A 20,821-nucleotide genomic window follows, 5' to 3' on the forward strand; every position below is an offset into this window, starting at 1 on the left:
TCAGTTCTTTGCTCAAGGAAAGGGGCATCTTTGCTGTTAGCTATGAATGGAGAAAATGTAACATAGATGCTACAGCTACTTAAAAAAAGTAGTTGCTACTTTTAGTCCACCAGGTCACTTAAATAAGCAAAACAAATAATTACAAAAACTACTGAGTCATGATTGCGCTTACATTTTTCAAATGAGAGAAAGTTCATTTGTAGCTAATTTCATTAGCAGTAGTCTACTGCCTTAAAGTATATAGTCGTTGGACCTTGGCACTACACATTGCTGTTTGTATAAACTATTAATAGCATGACACAAAATATTTGTAAACTTAATGCAGCAATTTCAGAGTGTAAAAATCATTTGCCTTGACTGGGATTGAACCCAGATCCCTAGAAGTCCGGTCGAGTGCTTTAGCCAGTTAAGCTATCAAGGGATCCTCTTAAACTCCCAAATTTTGGGGGATTTAAAGGGACAAGATGTTGTGACGAAATACCGAACATACAATGTCTCAGGCATTCGTAGTCATGCACGACGTGCTACAGTCCACGAGGTTAAAGCCAACTTGAAACACTTAGGCTGTTTATACCTTAGACAAATTTCCAAAAAACTGCGGGAAAAGTCATCAGACCAATTGCTATGCAAAATGAGACCCATGTTACAGGGCCCTAGATAAGAAGTCAGTACATGCATTAGAAATGTGTGAGTTATCAACTTTATGAGTGCTATACTTATGTATGTAGCAGTACTAGAAAAAACCATTGAAAGGTAATTCAATACAAGTATTGAAATTGTTGCATTCAAATGCACATTAGCGGATGACTCCGTTAAAAGTTATTGTTGCGGCATCTCCGGCTAAACTCCTTAATACACATAATAGTGATAAAATATTATTTTTTGGCCAGATTAGTCACACTAACTACACTATTTGAGGCCAAAGAGCAAGTGACAGAAAACGTTCATCATCAGCATGTAATCAAAATGCACATGCCAATGTCATATCCTTCTCAAGGCCCAGTCTTAACTACAATATATTTGCATTTTTAAGTGGTATTTCATTAACTCTAGCCGTTTTCTTGACCTGTAAATGCTTCAGTACTGTCTCAGATTCATCCCTGAGCGTGTAGTCTTACCCCTCATTTTCATCAACAGTAGTACCCTCTTCAAGATATCTGTTGAACATTTCTTTTCCACAATGGAAAATATTAAAATTTGTGAATTTTTCTTCAAAGTTATAATGAGCTTTTTGTGAATGACTGTTAAAAGTTATTGTTGTTACAAACCCACAGTTTCTTATAATTTGAATTATCATAAATATTAATTATAGCATTATAATAAAATTAATTGTTTTGTCCAAGGATCATTAGTACAAAATTGCACATTTAGTATAGAATATGTCAAATGGGATTTATAACATTAGTAACAAGAAAGGTAATCACAACTGGTGCTGTAGAACGTTCTTTTTAGCGAGGGACATTTCAGCTGGCACTCGAAGAATGTAAGGCACATTGAAATTTTTAAGTCATCAGACGAATTGCTGTACAAATTGAGACCCATGTTACAGGGCCCTAGATAAGAAGTCAATACATGAATAAGAAATGTGTGAGTTATTAACTTTATGAGTGCTATAGTTATGTACACCAGCACTACTAGAAAAAACCATAAGAAGGTAATTCAATAAGAGTATCAAAAAAATACTGGTATTGTACCAAAAAAGTAAATAGATTATTTTAAAAATATGTTTATCAATCATTTTAAATGTGAGTCAGTATTATAAACTAAAAACTCATTTAACAGTAATTGCATTCCTTTCAGTGATTACAGTCAACCTACACCTTTACGAATAGATCTCTAAAGAGTGGGGTATGTATTTTTATCCAAGAAGGGACGTTGGTATGTATTTCTAATACCTAGAAGATCAAATTCGTTCGAAGGTTTCTGCGGCGTTGGACTGCTAGTCTCTGAATTTCTGGGTTTTCCATCCGCGTTGGTTGTCTTTGGTTGACGACAATTTTGCTGGCCATCCTGCCTGCGTGCTTAGGTCGACGGTATTTTTTTAGAACATCGCATGGTGATGGAAAAGAAGCAAAGTCCGGGAAAATTTTTTACGCATGTCCCTCACTACTGGAATATTTCCTGGCACACTTAAATTCACATATTGAGTACCAATATATAAGCAGAATAACCGAAATAACGTAACTAAACCATCCGATTGCCAAGCTCTCAATATTAGCAAAAATGTTAGAATTATTGGTTGTATATGAGCTAACTCCAACCTTTAATATTATCATTATCCTTCAGCAGCATGGTTTCACTAAAGGAAGATCTATCTAAAATAACTCACTAACCTTTTGGTCTTTAAAAAGTATTTCATAGAAGATATGGAAAAAAGCTTACAAAAGGATGTCATATAGCTAATTTCAATTCGGTTTTTGATACTATATTCATGAGCTTCCTCTAAGAAATTTTGGCGCATTGGGAATGTGTCGTTAATTTGAAGAGAAACTCTGCGAAATTAGTTCAAATTTGGCTAAGTTTCTCTCTAATGTTCTTTAGCATTAAATTCCTCTGCTAAAGTTGTTTTATCCTTAGGACTTCAGATATCACCGTAAAACAAGCGTCATATTCATAGTTCATAGCCAATTAAGCGTATCTTACCATTAACCTCCGAGTTAATTCCATTTGCGTGAAAAGGGAACGATTACGAGTCATACACCTCTTCCCTGGAAAACGACTGAAATGTTTTCCACTTTACTATGCGTGGCATTATCTATGATTACCGTTCGTCCGTTGCCATTCAAAAGGTCCTTAACAAAACCAGGTATAATTTAATCAATGCTGAAGACTTTCTACATTTGTGAGTTATTATTCATGATATGTCATTGGCTTTTTTTAAAGTCCAGATAAACTGCGTCCACCGGAATATTACTGGCTGCCGTACTAACGGGACTTATCAATATTGTAGGAAATGTAACTTTAAACTAGTCAGCATTATTAAAATTCATTCAAGTAATGAAACATGTTTCGACTTCACTGAGTGATTTTGATTAATGCGACAAAAATATGCGTAAATTAATTCGACTGTTGTCTGAGATACCATTCAAACAATATTTACAAGTATACGATATCGAAAAAATCTCAGTTTCGTCTCTACGAACGATCCATCGGGGGTCAACTGTCAATGAATATATAAATGCTCTAAGGCGATTCTTAGTAGGACGACATGCAAAATTTGTAAAAAGATAGAGGAAAAACTATCTCAAGAATGATCAACATACTTCAAAATATTGTTTAGCGCTATCACCTTTGTTCGTATGTAGGTACAATATTATCTTCCTTTCTCCATTTGAGTTACGTAAGCCAGTTGTCATGCTGAATATATTCTCTTACACGAGAATCCCCTTAGCTGAGCCGGCAACTCGTTAGGATGTGCTATCTCGTTCTTCACTGTGGTATTTATTTTATTGTGGCCCATATCGATATTTCAGGGCATGATACTTGTCCACGTTCTAAGATAAATTTTGTTTTGGTGAATCACGTTTTGTTTTAAGTAAACCATTAATAGGTTGACACATCGCAAGCTTTCGTTGTAGGGGCATTTCGATTCACGTCACAAAAATATATCTTGCTGTATTCGACTGTTGTCTCAAGTCGGCTCAAACTATATTTAGAATCATGAAATATGGAAAAAACGGTCATTATATCCTCCATCAAACATCTATCCTAGCTCACCCTAGCTACATCTATCCTAGCTAGATAAATAAATAAAATTGCTCTAAGAACCTTTTTTGTAGGAGGAAGGTGTGCGGATTAGGTAAAAAGAGGATATCAAAAACTTTCACGGATTTTGACAGGCCTACCTTTAAATATTAATGTTTCTTATTGGGATTCCAGATATCATGAAGGTATGAAATCAATATAGTACCTTCATATTAACATAACTGTATGCCCCGCGTCATCCGACATATTTTTAAATAACGCTAGGAGACTGGACTGCCTAATTGATTTAAGGAACGTACACACACTATTAAAATGGCGTAAAGGTATACCAACCATTTTCACTCAAAGGCTCTCCAATTACAGTGCCTGGATTAGAAGTTCTATATGAATCGAAGAAATGCCTATAAGTTGGAGGAAATTCTGGTGCTATCCCAATGATTGCATTAATGTTAAATGCATAAAATTCTCTCCACAGGTCTGCAATGCCGGCAATAAATTTCATGTCCACATCCGCCACTATTACTTTGTGTTGATCTAAATGAAACGCAAGTATTAGGCAAACTACAGTTATGACATTATGGATAAATTTATAGAGCAAGTATTTTTTGTAAACACAAACCAGGTCCTAAAACGTAATGTAATCCCAGAGACAAGTAAAATAAAGGATAATTGAAATAATTTCCTGCTTCCTTGCTAAAGTGCGGAGGGTGAGGAAGGGAATTGTTGGTAGACATCCAAAGGAGGCAGGAAAGATAGATTCAGAGGATTTTGATTTGCATTTAGATGCTGAAGTTTGAGATAGAGAGGAAAATATTTGGCAAGCGAGAAAAGGGAAGAAAAATGTGGGGGATGTTAGACGGTATTGAGGGAGGAAAATATGATGTCAAATTAAAGAGAGGATTATGTCATTGTACTGTTTGGTAGCTGCTCCTATCGAAGATCTACCATAACTGGTAGGATACCATTATTGATACTAGACATATCTACTTCCAATTCAATTGCTACTTTGCGGCGGCCATAACAATCACTGCTACCCCCGATAAGCGGCCATGCGTTCGCTGGCTCGACGAACCAGCCGCGCGCTCGCGGGAGATGCGCGCGCTAGTCATTTTCACTCGGCGTCTGACTAAAAGACGCTCCCACTTTAAAGGGCTGACCCCACCCTATTTCTGCTCGCTGGGTATTTCGTGTGCACGATATTGTAAATAAGAAGGAGAGCTTTCACCCCAGCCGTTTTCAAACTGAAATGAGGTTTCTGCGAGCAAAACGTAAGCTCTCCTTTAAAATAAGGGCTTTTTTAGTTATACTAACATTAGTATACGCCTTTTATCCGGGGGATTACGACAGCGAATGTATCCGGAATCCTGCATTGAACTGGAGAAAGTGCAGAATATTTTCTGGTCCGTATCTGAACAATATTTCTCGAATGATGAAAAGAAAAGAAAATATTAATTTATTGTGCATCGCAACTAAATTGGATCCAAACAGCAATTTAAAAGATAAATTTCACTTATTTACTAACTCCGTCGTAGAAAAATCTTCAGTTCCAATCGTTTTGATTGTCATCACTGATTATATTAGCAGACCCATTGTGGAGGGAATTATTGGTGATGCACAGAGTGAGGCAAGATTTCACGAGGTAAGCAATCTTATTTTGCATGAATTATTTCCCAAATGTGGCTGAGACCGATGGTGCTGGAGTTAAGTGAGTAATTAAAATATTCTTTTCTTCATCAATTCAAATTAGGTCGCCTACTTTGATGTTCCTGTCATAGAAGAAAAGCTAAAGCGAATATTTGCCATCATGTCTCCGCACTTTAGCAAAGAAGCAGGAAATTATTTCAATGATCCTTTATTTTATTTGTCTCTGGGATTACATTACGTTTTAGGACCTGGTTTGTGTTTACAAAAAATACTTGCTCTATAAATTTATCCATAATGTCATAACTGTAGTTTGCCTAATACTTGCGTTTCATTTAGATCAACACAAAGTAATAGTGGCGGATGTGGACATGAAATTTATTGCCGGCATTGCAGACCTGTGGAGAGAATTTTATGCATTTAACATTAATGCAATCATTGGGATAGCACCAGAATTTCCTCCAACTTATAGGCATTTCTTCGATTCATATAGAACTTCTAATCCAGGCACTGTAATTGGAGAGCCTTTGAGTGAAAATGGTTGGTATACCTTTACGCCATTTTAATAGTGTGTGTACGTTCCTTAAATCAATTAGGCAGTCCAGTCTCCTAGCGTTATTTAAAAATATGTCGGATGACGCGGGGCATACAGTTATGTTAATATGAAGGTACTATATTGATTTCATACCTTCATGATATCTGGAATCCCAATAAGAAACATTAATATTTAAAGGTAGGCCTGTCAAAATCCGTGAAAGTTTTTGATATCCTCTTTTTACCTAATCCGCACACCTTCCTCCTACAAAAAAGGTTCTTAGAGCAATTTTATTTATTTATCTAGCTAGGATAGATGTAGCTAGGGTGAGCTAGGATAGATGTTTGATGGAGGATATAATGACCGTTTTTTCCATATTTCATGATTCTAAATATAGTTTGAGCCGACTTGAGACAACAGTCGAATACAGCAAGATATATTTTTGTGACGTGAATCGAAATGCCCCTACAACGAAAGCTGGCGATGTGTCAACCTATTTATGGTTTACTTAAGACAAAACGTGATTCACCAAAACAAAATTTATCCTTGAACGTGGACAAGTATCATGCCCTGAAATATCGATATGGGCCATTATAAAATGAATGCTACAGTGAGGAACGAGATAGCATATCCTAACGAGTTGCCGGCTCAGCTAATGGGGTTCTCGTGTAAGAGAATATATTCAGCATGATAACTGGCTTACGTAACTCAAATGGAGAAAGGAAGATTATATTGTACCTACATACGAACAAAGGTGATAGCGCTAAACAATATTTTGAAGTATGTTGATCATTCTTGAGATAGTTTTTCCTCTATCTTTTTACAAATTTTGCATGTCGTCCTTCTACTAAGAATCGCCTTATAACATTTATAAATACATTTGATGCCGTTGATGACCCTCGTCGAAGCCTCTTGAACGGCCTTTATCGAGTCAAAACGTCGTTATATATATATATATATATATATATATATATATATATATATATATATATATATATATATATAACACTTTTTGAAAGTCTCACGGACGTGAATAATAATGTATAACACTTAGCACTAGTGGACACAGACAAAAACAGAGAAACACACAAAAAAGAGACTCACTATTTTTCGAATTTTCGGTGGTCGTTGCCACCTTTATCAAGGTAGAGAGGGACAGAACTGAAGGGAATACGAGGGCTGGAGCGATGGATGGAAGGGGAAGGTGGGGAGAGAATTCCGAAGGGACGGGTTTGGAGGGGCAGCGTTAGAAGGGTGGGGAAAATGTAGAAGTTGATGGGGGTGAAAGGGGGATGAAAATATAATTAGAGCTGGGTAATTAGTGCCTAATATTGATTCCTGGCCAGTTCCAGGACTCCAAGAGCCAGATGAAGGATTGCTCTAATGTCTTGAGTTTCATTGGAGGATCAGAGGGTGGGAGGGATGCTATGATGGATACACTATAGCATTTATCAAAGGGAGTGTTGTGTTCGGAGGCGTGTTTGGGGATAGGGAGCATATCAATTAAGGAAGAGTTTTTGCATGAGGCTCGGTGGTTGTTGATTCTGATATTGAGGGGTGTGGTGGTCTGCCCAATATAATAGGCAGGGCAAAGTTGGCACTTCAGCAGATAAACTACATTGCTAGATGTGCAAGTAGAGGAGGGAGTTAAAAAGCGGGTGGGAGAGGGATGGGATTTTGGTTTTGAAAATAGGGCATGTTTTGCATCTGGGTTTATTGCATGGCGTTGGAGTGGTTTTAGGACGGGTTGGGGATTTAAGGAGTGGATTTGTTGATTTGAGGAGATCGGATAGGTTGGCGGGGCGTTTGAAAGTAACTGAGGGGCATTTGGGAAAAAGGTTGGCGGTGGTATTATGATTTTTTAGGATAGGGTAGAGGTCTTTTAGGATTGATCGTATAGATTCTAAGCCCGGGAAGTATGTTGTGCAAATTGAGAGAGGGTGGGGTTCCGCGGTGGAGGAAGGTTTCGGAGTGTACGCATGTTTTCGGATTGTTTTTTTCAGGAGGGATTCGGGATAACCTCTTTTGAGGAGGGAACAGTGTAGACTTGAAAGGAAATAATCAAGGGAATCAGGGTCACTGCAAATTCTGTGTCCTCTTATGGATAGGGAGTAAGGAATGGAGCGTTTTGTGTGATATGGGTGGCAACTATTGTAGTGTAAGTATTGCTGTTTGTTTGTGGGTTTAATATGTACAGAGGTGTGAAATGTTTGGTTTCTTAATGTAACATTTACATCCAGGAAGGTGATTTTGGAGGAGGAAACTGTAGAACTAAAGGAGACAGAGGACGAAGCATTGAGGTCGGAAATGAGGTCGGTTCGCATTCAAAGTCTCCCCTGGTGGGACAAACTCCTTGTGAACCACTCCATGACGGCCGAAAAACACAATCAACATCGTTTTGATTTTTGATTTGCTCATGCGAGCCTTTTTTGGACGTGGGGACACGGAAGTGTGCCATTCCGCGGATTGTCTTTTCGTTTCGGGGTCATATTGAAAAACCCATGTTTCATCACCAGTTATCACATTGTCCAAAGAGTTTTCATCTCAGTGCAAATTGGCTAACACTTCTTCGGAAATGCGCACACGCGTTGCCTGTTGGTCGACACTCAGAATTTTCGGCACCATCTTGGCGCACACCTTGCGCATGGGCAAATCCTGTGCAATAATGCGTTGGACGTTGGATGCAGAGAGACCCAACTGGTCTGCAATTTCTTCACTGGTTAAGCATCGGTCTGTGTTCAGCAGTGTCCTCACTCTGTCCACATTCGTGTCGGTTCTTGCCGTCGACGGCCGTCCGGAGCGATGGTCGTCTTCAACATGCTCCCTACCCTGTTTAAACAAGTTGTGCCACTCAAATACTGTGGAGCGGCTTAAGGCAGTGTCCCCATACGCCTGCTTGATCATATCGAGGGTCTTAGTTGGCGTCTTCCTGAGTTTCGAACAAAACTTCACGGAATAACGTTGCTCAAAATTCAGATTCATTTTGTTTTTCGACGCGGACAAAAAACTTGCTTCACTAAAAACGGTGTCCTCACTCAACGACAGCCCGCAGGCGACTGAGTTTGGTGTCGGTCTGTTGCTAAGAGCCCCCTCCACCTTACCCTGCCAGACAGACCCCCGTCCACCAACCCGTTCGCATCAAAGAAAATCAGTCCTACCACTTTTGGGTGCACCCTGGATACTACCTTGATCAAAAAGTTCCCGTAATAACCACCGTGTGGCGCTCCCATCGTTCCGATTTGAGTTCTGTTTTTTTTGTTAAATTGGTACATCTGTTGTTGATATTCCCTTTAAATCTTAGTGTCATAACTTGACATTTGCAAAAGTTACGTAGCCAAGAGTACATCTATCTCTGTGTGTGTTGGCGATTTTTTGCAATTGCAGACAGAAATGGATTTAAATTTGCAACAACGAACTTGTATTAAATTTTGCGTAAAAAACGGATTTAGTGGCGCACGGACGTTGGAAATGTTGGAAAAGTGTTTCGGCAACGATTCTCTAAAAAAAACGGTCGTTTACCAGTGGCACGAGCGGTTCAGAAGTGGTCGTGAGTCAATCGAAGATGATGAACGCAGTGGCAGACCATCGACATCGAAAGTCGGTGAAAAAATTGATAAAGTAAAAGAAATGTTGGTCAATAACCGCAAATTAACCATCAGAGAAATAGCGGAGGACTTGAACATTGCCTATGGATCCGCCCAAGACATTGTGGTTAATGATTTGGGTTTCCGTCGTGTAGCAGCAAAGTTGGTGCCAAAAGACCTCAATTTCATGCAAAAAAGAGACCGTTTTGACGTCGCAAAAGACATGATTTGCGAGGCTGAATCCGATCCCACATTCATCAAAAGGATCATTACTGGAGACGAGACGTGGGTTTATGAGTACGACACGCAATCCAGACATCAGGCAAGTGAATGGCGTTCACCAAATGAGCCGAGACCAAAAAAACCACGTCGTTTTCAGTAAAAAAAGAAGGCAATGCTGACGGTTTTCATGGATTACAACGGTGTAGTGCATCATGAATTTTTGCCAGAAGGCCAGACAGTAAACAAAGAGTATTATTTGGGCGTTATGAGACGTTTGCGTGAAGCAATTCGCCGAAAGAGACCAGAAATGTGGGCAGAAAACTCGTGGATTTTGCACCATGATAACGCACCGTCGCACAGTGCTATCATTATTCGTAATTTTTTGACGAAAAATGCAACAAATACCATCCAACAGCCACCGAATTCACCTGATTTGGCTCCCTGTGACTTCTTTCTGTTCAATCGAGTTAAAAAACCATTACGGGGAACGCGATTTAGCAGCCGAGAGGAAGTAATGGAAAAATCGCAGGAAGCACTGATGGACATACCGAAAACCGAATATAAAAAATGTTTCGAGGATTGGATCAAGCGCTGGCATAAGTGTGTTGCAGTCGATGGGGATTACTTTGAAGGGGACAATATAGATTTAGATGAATAAACTTGTATTTTTAATTTTCTGAATAAATTCCAGGAAATTTTTGATCAAGGTAGTATATATATGTCGCGTGGACATAGTAGGGTTGGGTTCGTGGAATCAAAGGGTGGCATTCATTGCTATACATTTATTGGACTTACTACACAAGGAGCCCGGCCCGGAAGGAAAGAGGAAGCGTAGAGTCAACAGCAGGTTCGGCGTCCGCAAGAGAGTTCCACAACCTTTAGTGTCACCGGGGAGGGAGCAGCGTAGAGACAGCTGCAGGTTCGGCCTCCGCAAGAGAGTTCCACAACCTATAGTGTCTCCGGGGAGGGAGCAGCGTAGAGACAGCAGCAGGTTCGGCCTCCGCAAGAGAGTTCCACAACCTATAGTGTCTCCGGGGAGGGAGCAGCGTAGAGACAGCAGCAGGTTCGGCCTCCGCAAGAGAGTTCCACAACCTTTAGTGTCTCCAGTCACTGCCCTGCTTTGCTTGGGGCGCTCGGGGTTTATATATGAATTCCCGGGTACAAAGACCGGGCGCCGAACTCCGTATCATTAGCGGTAGGGGAGAGAGCAGGTTAACCTCGGTAGTGGGTGACTGTGTCCAGCCACTATTCGCCAAATTTGCTATCGCGGATTCGGCGAAAAGGACACTAGCTCGCATGAGTCCTTCTAGATGTCCGAGCATCATGTCCCCGCGACATTGTGTATTGAGACTGCCATCTACTTGGCTTTTCCGAAACATCAGAACTAGCATCATGTCCCCGCGACATCACCCCGGCTTTGAAATCAAACTGTGAGCCCCTTAGAGGTCAACCTTGCTTTCTCCCCGATACAATAAAATAAAAAAAGACACATATATACAAAAATGATTACATAAGGTAGTACTTGCGAGGAAAAAAATGGCAATAATAATAAAATAAAAGTTCTGTAGCCATTGATCACAATCGACACACCGTATGGAAAAATCACATCTGTGGTCTATTCCAACCTTCAAAGTTCATTACATCAAAATAATTCCTCTTCACAGTTCCCATCGCAATAGAAATAGTTCACTAAATCCATAGTCACAATTTTCATATTACAAGGATATATCTTGCCATAAATAGTTCACTTGCATAGTTTATCACGGCATACACTTTATCATGGAACATTTCTGATACTGCCTAGAGTAGGAAACAGCGGCACATGGATTGTAGTTAACTGGTTAGTCACGTTTCCATGTATCGTATATTCACAGGGGGGGTGGCACATGATTCACTTTTACACTCGGTGATTTTGTCTTGAGGATCGCGTCGCAATACACGGTCTGCTTTGTGCTTGCAATGGACATAGACAACGACCGAGCACAGAGAGCCGAAGAGCACCACAAAAGATGAGATTCCTACGTAATGAACGCGCTTTATGTCCAAACCCAGGGGGACAGGGACTTAACGTTTTCTTTCTATATCGGACAGGGATACGGTGGGTACGTCATGAGTATCTAATTTTGCGATCGACTTTAAGAGGTGCTCAAGGTTGGCGTCGTTACTAGCGAGGTTCAGGTATCGGTCATCAATAACACTTTCATTTATCATTGGCAGTGGTTCTACTGAAATATTTGTTTGCAAGGAAGTACTTACACTGTGGAATTCAGTGAAGGCGGGTATGTAATTTACTCCATCGCTGGCCGAACACCCAGATTCAAGAGTTAGGGTGCCTTGCTTACTGATGGATAACTTGGAGTATTTTTGAGGGCAGTCGATAGTTAATTCGGTGACGCTACTGAGGCTAAAGCGCCACTTTCCAGGCGTTTCGCCCTTGATAAACATTGCACATGGAGACTGAGCTAATCCTATCTGGCAGTTCTGCTTTATGAGTTCTGTTTTCCGGAGAAAAATGGCAATGTTACAGGAGCGGGAGTTAGGAGTTAGTATTGGGTAAGCCTGAGGACACACGATCATGCTTTCAGTTCTACATTGCTGTGAGTAGTCGTAGGGTAAGAGTAGTAAGTTGCTCTGTTCCGTTGAGACGGCCAGATAAGGCGAGTCAGGCTGTATGAGGACAGGTTTATTCCCACCATCGGTGGTCGGGAAATTTAGCGCCCGCAACACCTTGAAACTCATTCCCTTTTGCGTCAACGGCAGTATTATGAGTAATTTGATGTCGCCCATCCGCCGGATCACTCTCACGCTAGCAATGTCGTACATGATCGCGATTTTGTGGTCCAGATCGCGGGGGAGCGACCAATCGGGCAGCAGCGCTCCGGAAATACTTTTCAGGATACCCTGGAACTGGCTGGGAGGGAGTAGGGAAGGTATGAACTTCCCAGCCTCGGCGAGTCGCACTTTGGCCGCGACAAGGTCTATCTCATGTTGCAGTTCAGCGATGTGGCGAGTGAGGGCAATAAAAGCGGCATGGCTGTAGCTGAAGGCTTTAAAAGCGTATTTTGTTGAAGCTATAGTCTCAGTATACTATATGCTTTGATACTCTTTTCTATATTTATTTTTTTTTTGCATGAGTGCTAGGGCTTTCCCTGTCGAAGAAATCATGTCTTTTAAGTGTATTGGATGCGTTGGACAGAAATGTATATCGCGCATTTAGGGCATGTTCGGTGCGAATGGATAACCGTTCTATTTTCTTATCTACTGTTTGTATCTTATGGTCGGTCGCCGTGCCTGTAAAGTAATGCAGTCCGTAACCGACCACGTCAAACAATCCTCTGCCCTTACGAGTTTCTTTGGTGGCTCCAATTAACATTTCTCATTGCCTTTCCAAATTGTTTAAGTTGAACCGTACACTTTGTTAGATATAGCAAATCATATTAGCAAAGAGATACTAGCAAAGAGATATTAGCAAAGTGAAAAAACATGCTCGCGTTTGGTTGTGCTGTTAATTTTAAATTAATCTCATGGAATTGGGTGTTCTGTCGTTTAACTATGTCCACTGCAGCTGTTAGCTGAGGTATTTGAAGGTCTATGTTCACTATCCATTCACTCACTATGAAGTACAATTGTCCTTTCTGGACGAAAAGCAGACCAGAGGTGTTTGCTCCACTCAACAGTCCTATTGTCACTAGACACACAGTCTGTACGGTAAGGAGGTCCATGGTTTCTATAAGGAGGAAATTAAAGGTTAGATTAGAATATATAATTAATGCGGTCGCAGAGCTCACATGGCGATCTCGCGATCTCCTTTATTTTGTTGGATTAATTGTCTTTTCCGTCTTTTATTGAGAATACGTCGCCTACGCTTATGCTCTCTCCGCGATGGGGGGTATTCCCTCATTTTTTCAATTCCGGCTTGGGGACGAGGCGCTGAATCTTCCAATGTTAAATTTGAAACTGCAGTTTTGAACACAATGGGGAGGGGGGGCAAGTTGGAGTTTGTGGCGTATTCACCGGCTTCCACGACAGCGGTTGGTGGACTGCTTTGTCCGTCGAAGGGTGAGGAGCTAGGAGAGGAATCCCCTCTTTTCTCTTCGTTGGGCGGGATCTCCGATGTTGAGAGACTGCGACCCGGCGTGGGTGGCGGTCCATCCGCCTGGGCTGGAGGCGACAGAGGTGGACTTTCGTCCCACCAGGAGTAGTTTCTTCCCTGGGTTGGTGACGCTGGAGCTAGACCCTCTCCATCTCCTGCGGAATGCATTGGCTGGCTGCGTTGCCCTTCCCCATGCTGTAGATACCGGAAGGAACTCCAATACTCATCACCGCCACCCAGGTGTTGTCGCACGGGAAAAGGGAAGCGACCCGGTGTGGGCGGTGGTCCATCCGCCTGGGCTGGAGGCGAAAGAAGTGGGCTTTCATCCCACCAGGAGTGGCCATCGGCCGCCGGAAGGCGGTCGTAGATTGGAGGTGTCACGCCAAACAATTCTTTGATCTTCCTTGCTACCTTCTATCTCCGTAGCAATTGTCTTACTGCTATTACCCGGGCCATAGCTAATAGGGAGATACAAGGGAGGGAAGTAGGGTGAATTAAGAGCGTATCCTCCCGGGCAGGGGCCGCAAGTCATAACATTTTTCTGACGATGGAGGATGATTTTGGAGATTTCGCCCTTGAGGAGGGTCGGTCGGTGAACCATTGGTGATTTTATCTGGCTGCAGAATGTGGACTTGATTATGGGTGGTCTGGGCGCCTTGCTCAGTCTCGAACTCGTCAATCACGCGTCCTGCTTGTGCGTAATTAGGTGGCGGTTCGGGCTCTGGTGGTAGTGGAAGCAAATTCCTTTGGTGTGCTGTCAGAATCCTCCCGTCCCGGATATTCTCAATGTCAAAGGTCACCTTACTTCTAACTTTGACTACCTTGTAGGGGCCAACCCACTTCGAAGTAAACTTTTTTGACTGCCCGGGCGTAAGTACCAAGTTGCGCAGTAAAACGAGTTGCCCGTTAAGAATAGGCGGCAACCGTAAGCTCCTATTGTATTTATCATGCTCATTTTGTATGTTACGCTGGTTATTCTCTGCCGCTTGCGCGCGCGCGATTTGGAGCCGGCGTTGCAAAACGTGATCGTACGGGGGTACCTCCGTGTAACAAGGTGGAAGGGGTCGTAAGACATCATCCCAAGGCATATCCAATTCCCTCCCATATAAAAGGTAAGCAGGAGTTTGCTCTGTGATTCGATGTTTGCCATTTCTGTACACAAATAATGCAAAATTTAGTTGATTGTCCCAATCCGAGTGGTCTTGGTTGACATAGTGAGGAATAACGGCGGCAAAAGATTGGTGCGCCCTCTCCAGCCTACCATTGGAAGCGGGATTGTAAGGGGAGGTAAAAATTGTCTTTACTTTTAATAGATCACAAATTCGCCTCATAAGCTGTGATGTGAAATTGGCACCTCTGTCAGTGAGAAGGGTGGCTGGCACCCCATGACGGCAAATGATCTGCTCAACGAAGGCTCGAGCTACAGTTTCTGCGGATTGATCGATGATAGGTATGGCCTCCGGATATCTCGTAAGATAATCTTGACATGATAGTATGTAGCGATTGCCTCTATTGGATACTTTTAATGGACCGATTATATCCAAAGCAATTTTCTCGAACGGATATGACGCTTCGGTGACAGGTTGAATAGGTATTCTTTCCTTTCTTCCCTTTCGTTTCTTGCAGCCTTCGCAATTACTAACGTAATTTCGAGTGTCGGCGTACAGCCCGGGCCAATTAAAATGTCTTTGCACAATGTTTAATGTTTTGTCTATTCCTCGATGTCCTGCTAGGCGGGGCTGTCATGGCATCTTTTTAATATGTAATCTCTCATGCTTACGGGTGCACAGATGGTGTATAGTGGATCGGGGGTCTTAACGTGGATTTTATAGAGTACTCCGTGCTCGTCTAAGAGATAGTTGGGGTTTCGTTCTTCCGCTAGCGTACGCAGTGGTCGAAGTTCCGGACAAATTGACTGTTCTTGCGCAATCTTGGTTTTATCCCAAACTGGCTCGTATTCCGTGTCTTGATGGAGGGCATTTACTATTGGGTTCACTGCGCGGGAGAGAGCGTCTACGTGCGGAATATCTTTTCCTGCTTTGCACTGTATTGTAAACGAATATTCGGTGAGCTCCATTATCCACCTAGCCAGTCTGGGTTTCGGCTCGGAATGCGTAAGTAACCATCGGAGCGGGCTATGATCAGTGATTAAAGTGAACGGACGGCCTAAAAGATATACTCTGAACTTTCTTATCATATGTACGACCGCCAAACACTCAAGCTCAGTGGCGGAGTATGCTTTTTGCTGCTGTGTCAACTGCTTGCTGGCGCATGCTATCATATGCTCGCCATCTTCAAAATTCTGCGACAGCACTCCTCCAATAAATAGCCACGGAAGATGCGTCAGTGGTCAAAATGAATTCTTTCGAAAAGTCAGGGAATCGCAATACGGGTTGACTCGTGAGACAAACCCTTAATTTTTCAAAAGATTCTTGTTGCTCTCTTTCCCAAATAAACTCCGTATCCTTTCTTGTTAGCGAGGTAAGAGGACTCGAAAATTGAGCAAAATGCAAAATAAATTTCCTGTAATATCCCACTAACCCAAGGAACGATTGCAGTTGCTTAACGTTACGTGGTGCTGGAAAACTGCTTATTGCATGTATTTTTTCTTCATCGGGTTCCAACCCATTAGCGGAAATGACGTGACCGAGGAATTTCACACGTGTTTGGAAGAATTTACATTTTTGTGGTTTCAGTTTCAAATTCGCTTTCCTCAGTCTTGAAAAAATTTCTCTCAAGCCTAGTATGTGTTTTTCCATGCTCTCATCATGCCGTAATATGTCGTAGAGATAGAACAAAACTCCTCGATTGATCATTCCATCTAGTACGGTGGTCATAAGACGCATGAATGTGGAAGGCGCGTTCGAAAGGCCGAATGCCATCCTGTTGCACTCGTAGTGCCCGTCTGGAGTGCTAAAAGCGGTTTGTGCCCTGTTTTTTTCGTCTACTTCAACTTGCCAGTAACCTTGAGATAAATCTAGGCAACTGAAATATTTTGTCCCTCTTAACTGATCGAATATTTCGTCCATATTTGGCAGTGGAAATACTTCCTTTCTAGTGACGGCGTTCAGAGCGCGATAGTCAATGCAAGGCCTATACTTGACAGGTTCGCCTGGAACATGCTTTTTCTTTACTAGAATCAGAGGAGCAGACCATGGACTGGTAGATGGAGATATGACTCCCTGATCAAGCATATCCCCGATCGCCTCCTTAAGAGCTTCTCTTTGAGAATGAGGGACGCGATATGGAGACTTTTTAATGGGTTTGGAATCTCCCACATCTATGGTATTCTGGACCAGGTTGGTGCATCCCAATTTAATATTCCCGTGGATAAAAATATCTGCATACTCTAGTAAAAGTTGCTTTTAAGAGTCAAGCGCTTCGTTTGGAGTATCAGAAAACGAGAATAGTGACAGTAACTCAGCGGTGGAGTGGTGCTCGGGCCACATTTCTGGGGTTTCCGTTTCAATCGAATTTACAACTAGTAATTCATGACTTTCTGAAAAAATGTTGAAACTGTATAAGGACCCTTTTCTTAACATCTTTGGTTCAGGCCGTGTGTTACACAACAACAAAGGTATTGCACCATCGGGGGAGACGGTTGCTAGAACTGGAAGTATTAATACATCTCCCTCCCTTCCCTGAATAATGATATCCTCGCCATAATAGTCCTGAATCTTTGTACTTGTCAACATAACCGAGCGTGGAGGAATTTTAATTGTATCAACAAATGTAGCTTCATGCGACGCTTTCTCTTGCGTACAGGTTACTCGTCCTTCTGTCCCGCAATTACTTTCTGCATGAACTACGGATGGATCGCTTTCAACAACTGACGTTTTACATTCGCCTTTCTGCCCAACAGTTAGATTTGCTCCATTAAAAATTTCTTGCGTACAGGTTACTCGTCCTTCTGTCCCGCAATTACTTTCTGCATGAACTATGGATGGATCGCTTTCAACAACTGACGTTTTACATTCGCCTTTCTGCCCAACAGTTAGATTTGCTCCATTAAAAATTTCTTGCGTACAGGTTACTCGTCCTTCTGTCCTGCTAGAGTGAGTGGCCTCAACCAAGACATCGTCAGTATCCCCAAAAATGTCCCCAAGCAAACCGGTCCTTGTGACTTCGATTCCTGACGGCACTAATATATCATCACTCAACTCTTCCCAATTAATATTAAGCAAATCATCAACAGTCACGAGTCCATCATTCACTTTATCCTTTGAGCTTCCGCTGGCGTTATACTCTTTGAAAGATTCATTACTCGGTGTTTTAGGCACTGCTTGGATATCATCACATGAAATTAAGTCCTCTAAAAATACAGCGGAAATTTTCTGTTTTGAGTAACCTGATTTTAACATGGTTTCGTGCCCTTCTGTTATTTTCATTTTACCTTCTCCGCAAGAAATGCTACTTCCGTATTTTACCGTCATACGGTACTTTCCCTTGATTTGCAATCAATGTATCGTGAGGGTAAACTTCTCCATCGATAATGAAAGGTATGTTGCATTGCCCTACTGTGGCGAGCGCATGGCCGGAGGCACTTCTCACAGGGGAGAAATAGTCGTCAATTTTTAGGTTTCCAAAAGGGAAACTTGTACTCTTCATAATACTCACAGCGGCACCGGTATCCACTAAAAAGGAATACACTCTACCTAGTACTGTAACCGAGACCGTCAAGCCGACTTCTGGTGCTACGACGAGCACTAATTCGTCCCCGACCTGCCGGCCGGGGTGGCCGCGTTTCCCTGATCTCGCTTTTGGGTGGGGGTGGGACAATCTATCGGGCGATGGCCCGCTTGCTTGCACACGCCGCAAATCATCAGAGGGCAACCTTTACTGACATGGCTCCCTAACCCACAGTTATAACATGCGCGGGGTTTTGTACGGCAATAGCGCGCGATGTGTCCCACCTTTTTACAGTAATTACAAGTCCGAGGCGCATTAGTTACGTTCCCTCCACCCACTGGCAGTGTAGACTGTGGGGGCTTCGTGTGTACATTTGCCTGAATTGCGTGCACTTGATCCGAAGGACTAGGGCTCACAGAGGGGTTTAAGATTGACTCGAGATGGGGTTGAACATGACTCGTTGTGAAATATCGTGTCGGGTCACTGTACGAAAAGGTTGTCGGTGTCTTCACGTAAGGACTGCGCACGGGCATACCAAAGTCATGGTTCTGCAAGACGTTTACTTCCCTAACGCCTGAGTAATTACGAGCATTGAATTCCTCTAGGTTAGCAAATTCCTCAGCCTCTTGCATGGTTCTTGGATTGCGCACTAGCACGAATCGCCCAATTTCTTCCCTAAGTCCGGTGGAAGGGCTTGTGCGTTCCGATGACCCCTAGAGCTGTGCTGGCAGGAAAAATAATAATTCCTCCTGGTAGGGTCACCCATGCCAGATAGGTCGAAGGTTAGGAGCCAGACGAAAGGTAGTCCACGCAGCGTCTGTTCCTCAGTGAGGCGGCTGCAATGGCGTCTGACCCCAGAGGGGCGGCCAGTAAGTGATGGTGTCACGTTAAAAACACTATTGAGGAAGGCAACGGGAAACCACCTCGATTATCATTCCCAAGATATTTATGATGGACTATACAGAGATTTTGAGTCCTGGCAACTACGGGGCTCGGCCCAATCGGCCGTGTGTCGTGCCCGGCAGCGGGGGAGGCAAGGCTTCCGCGGTCGTCATCCCACGAAACCCTTGCAAGGGAAAACCAGCAGCAGCAGGACAGAAGACGCAGGAGAAGAAGACCAAATTAGTTAGAATAGGAACGTGGAATGTTAGGACAATGATGAGGACAGGGAAATTGGAGAATGTTAAGCGAGAGATGGAAAGGGGAAATATAGATATTTTAGGTCTATGCGAGGTGAGATGGAAAGATAGCGGGGATTACTGGAGTGATAAGTATAGAATAATATACAGCGGCGGGGACGAGAGCCAACGAGGGGTTGCCATAGTATTAAATGAAGAGGTAGGAAGAAGCGGCATAGTCAACATAGAGCAGGTAACGGATAAAATACTACTAGTAGAGATAAAAACAGAACCGACGAACTTGGTTATTATTCAGGTATACATGCCACCGAGAATCATAAGGAAGAAGAGGCCAATAGGATATACGATCAGTTAGAGGACATAATCGCGTGTGTCCCTGCAGGCAAACATTCGATAGTGATGGGGGATTGGAATGCGACGGTAGGCGAAGGAAGAAATGGTGACGAGGTCGGGGACTACGGATTAGGCACGAGGAATGACCGCGGGGAGAAAGCAGTTGAGTTCTGCAGGAGACAGGGGCTAGTCATCACCAACACTTGGTTTAGACACCACAAAAGACGCAGGTATACATGAAAAATGCCAGGTGACTCAGAAAGGTATCAGCTAGATTATATCCTGGTTAGACACAGGTTTAGGAACAGTGTGATAAATTCCCACAGCTTCCCGGGAGCGGATGCGGACTCAGACCACAATTTAGTTGTTATGAAATGAAGCGTCCGTTTCAAAAAGATAAGACAGGGACGGCGGGTTAGAAAATGCAATGTAGAAGCATTACATGGATTAAAAAGGAAGGAGTACCAACAGGCTGTAGAGGAAATAATGGAGGATGGTAAAGAGCTAAGTACTATCGAAGAAAAATGGGAAAGTTTCAAGAAAGGGTTGTCTAAAGCCGCAAAGGACACTAAAGGAACCATTAACGCTAAAAGGACTAGGAAACCATGGATCACGGAAGACATGATTACAAAGATGGATGAGCGGCGAAGATGGAAGAATGTAAATACAGAGTTAGGCAAAATGAAGTACAAAGAATTAAACAATAAATTGAGGCGGGCAACAAATAAAGCAAAAGAAGCATGGTGGAAGACGGAGTGTGAGGATATGGAAAGTATGCAGAGGAAGGGTGAAATCGGTGCACTGTACAGCAAAGTTAAATCTTTATCGGGAAGTAAGAAGGCAGGATTTATGCTAACAGTTAGGAAGAAAGCGGGTATGATAATAGTGGACGCAGGAAAGATCCAAGAGAGATGGAAGGAATATATAGAAGAACTGTATG

This window comes from Hetaerina americana, unplaced genomic scaffold, assembly GCF_022747635.1.
Source record: "Hetaerina americana unplaced genomic scaffold, ioHetAmer1.1.p SCAF_9, whole genome shotgun sequence".
Taxonomy (NCBI): domain Eukaryota; kingdom Metazoa; phylum Arthropoda; class Insecta; order Odonata; family Calopterygidae; genus Hetaerina; species Hetaerina americana.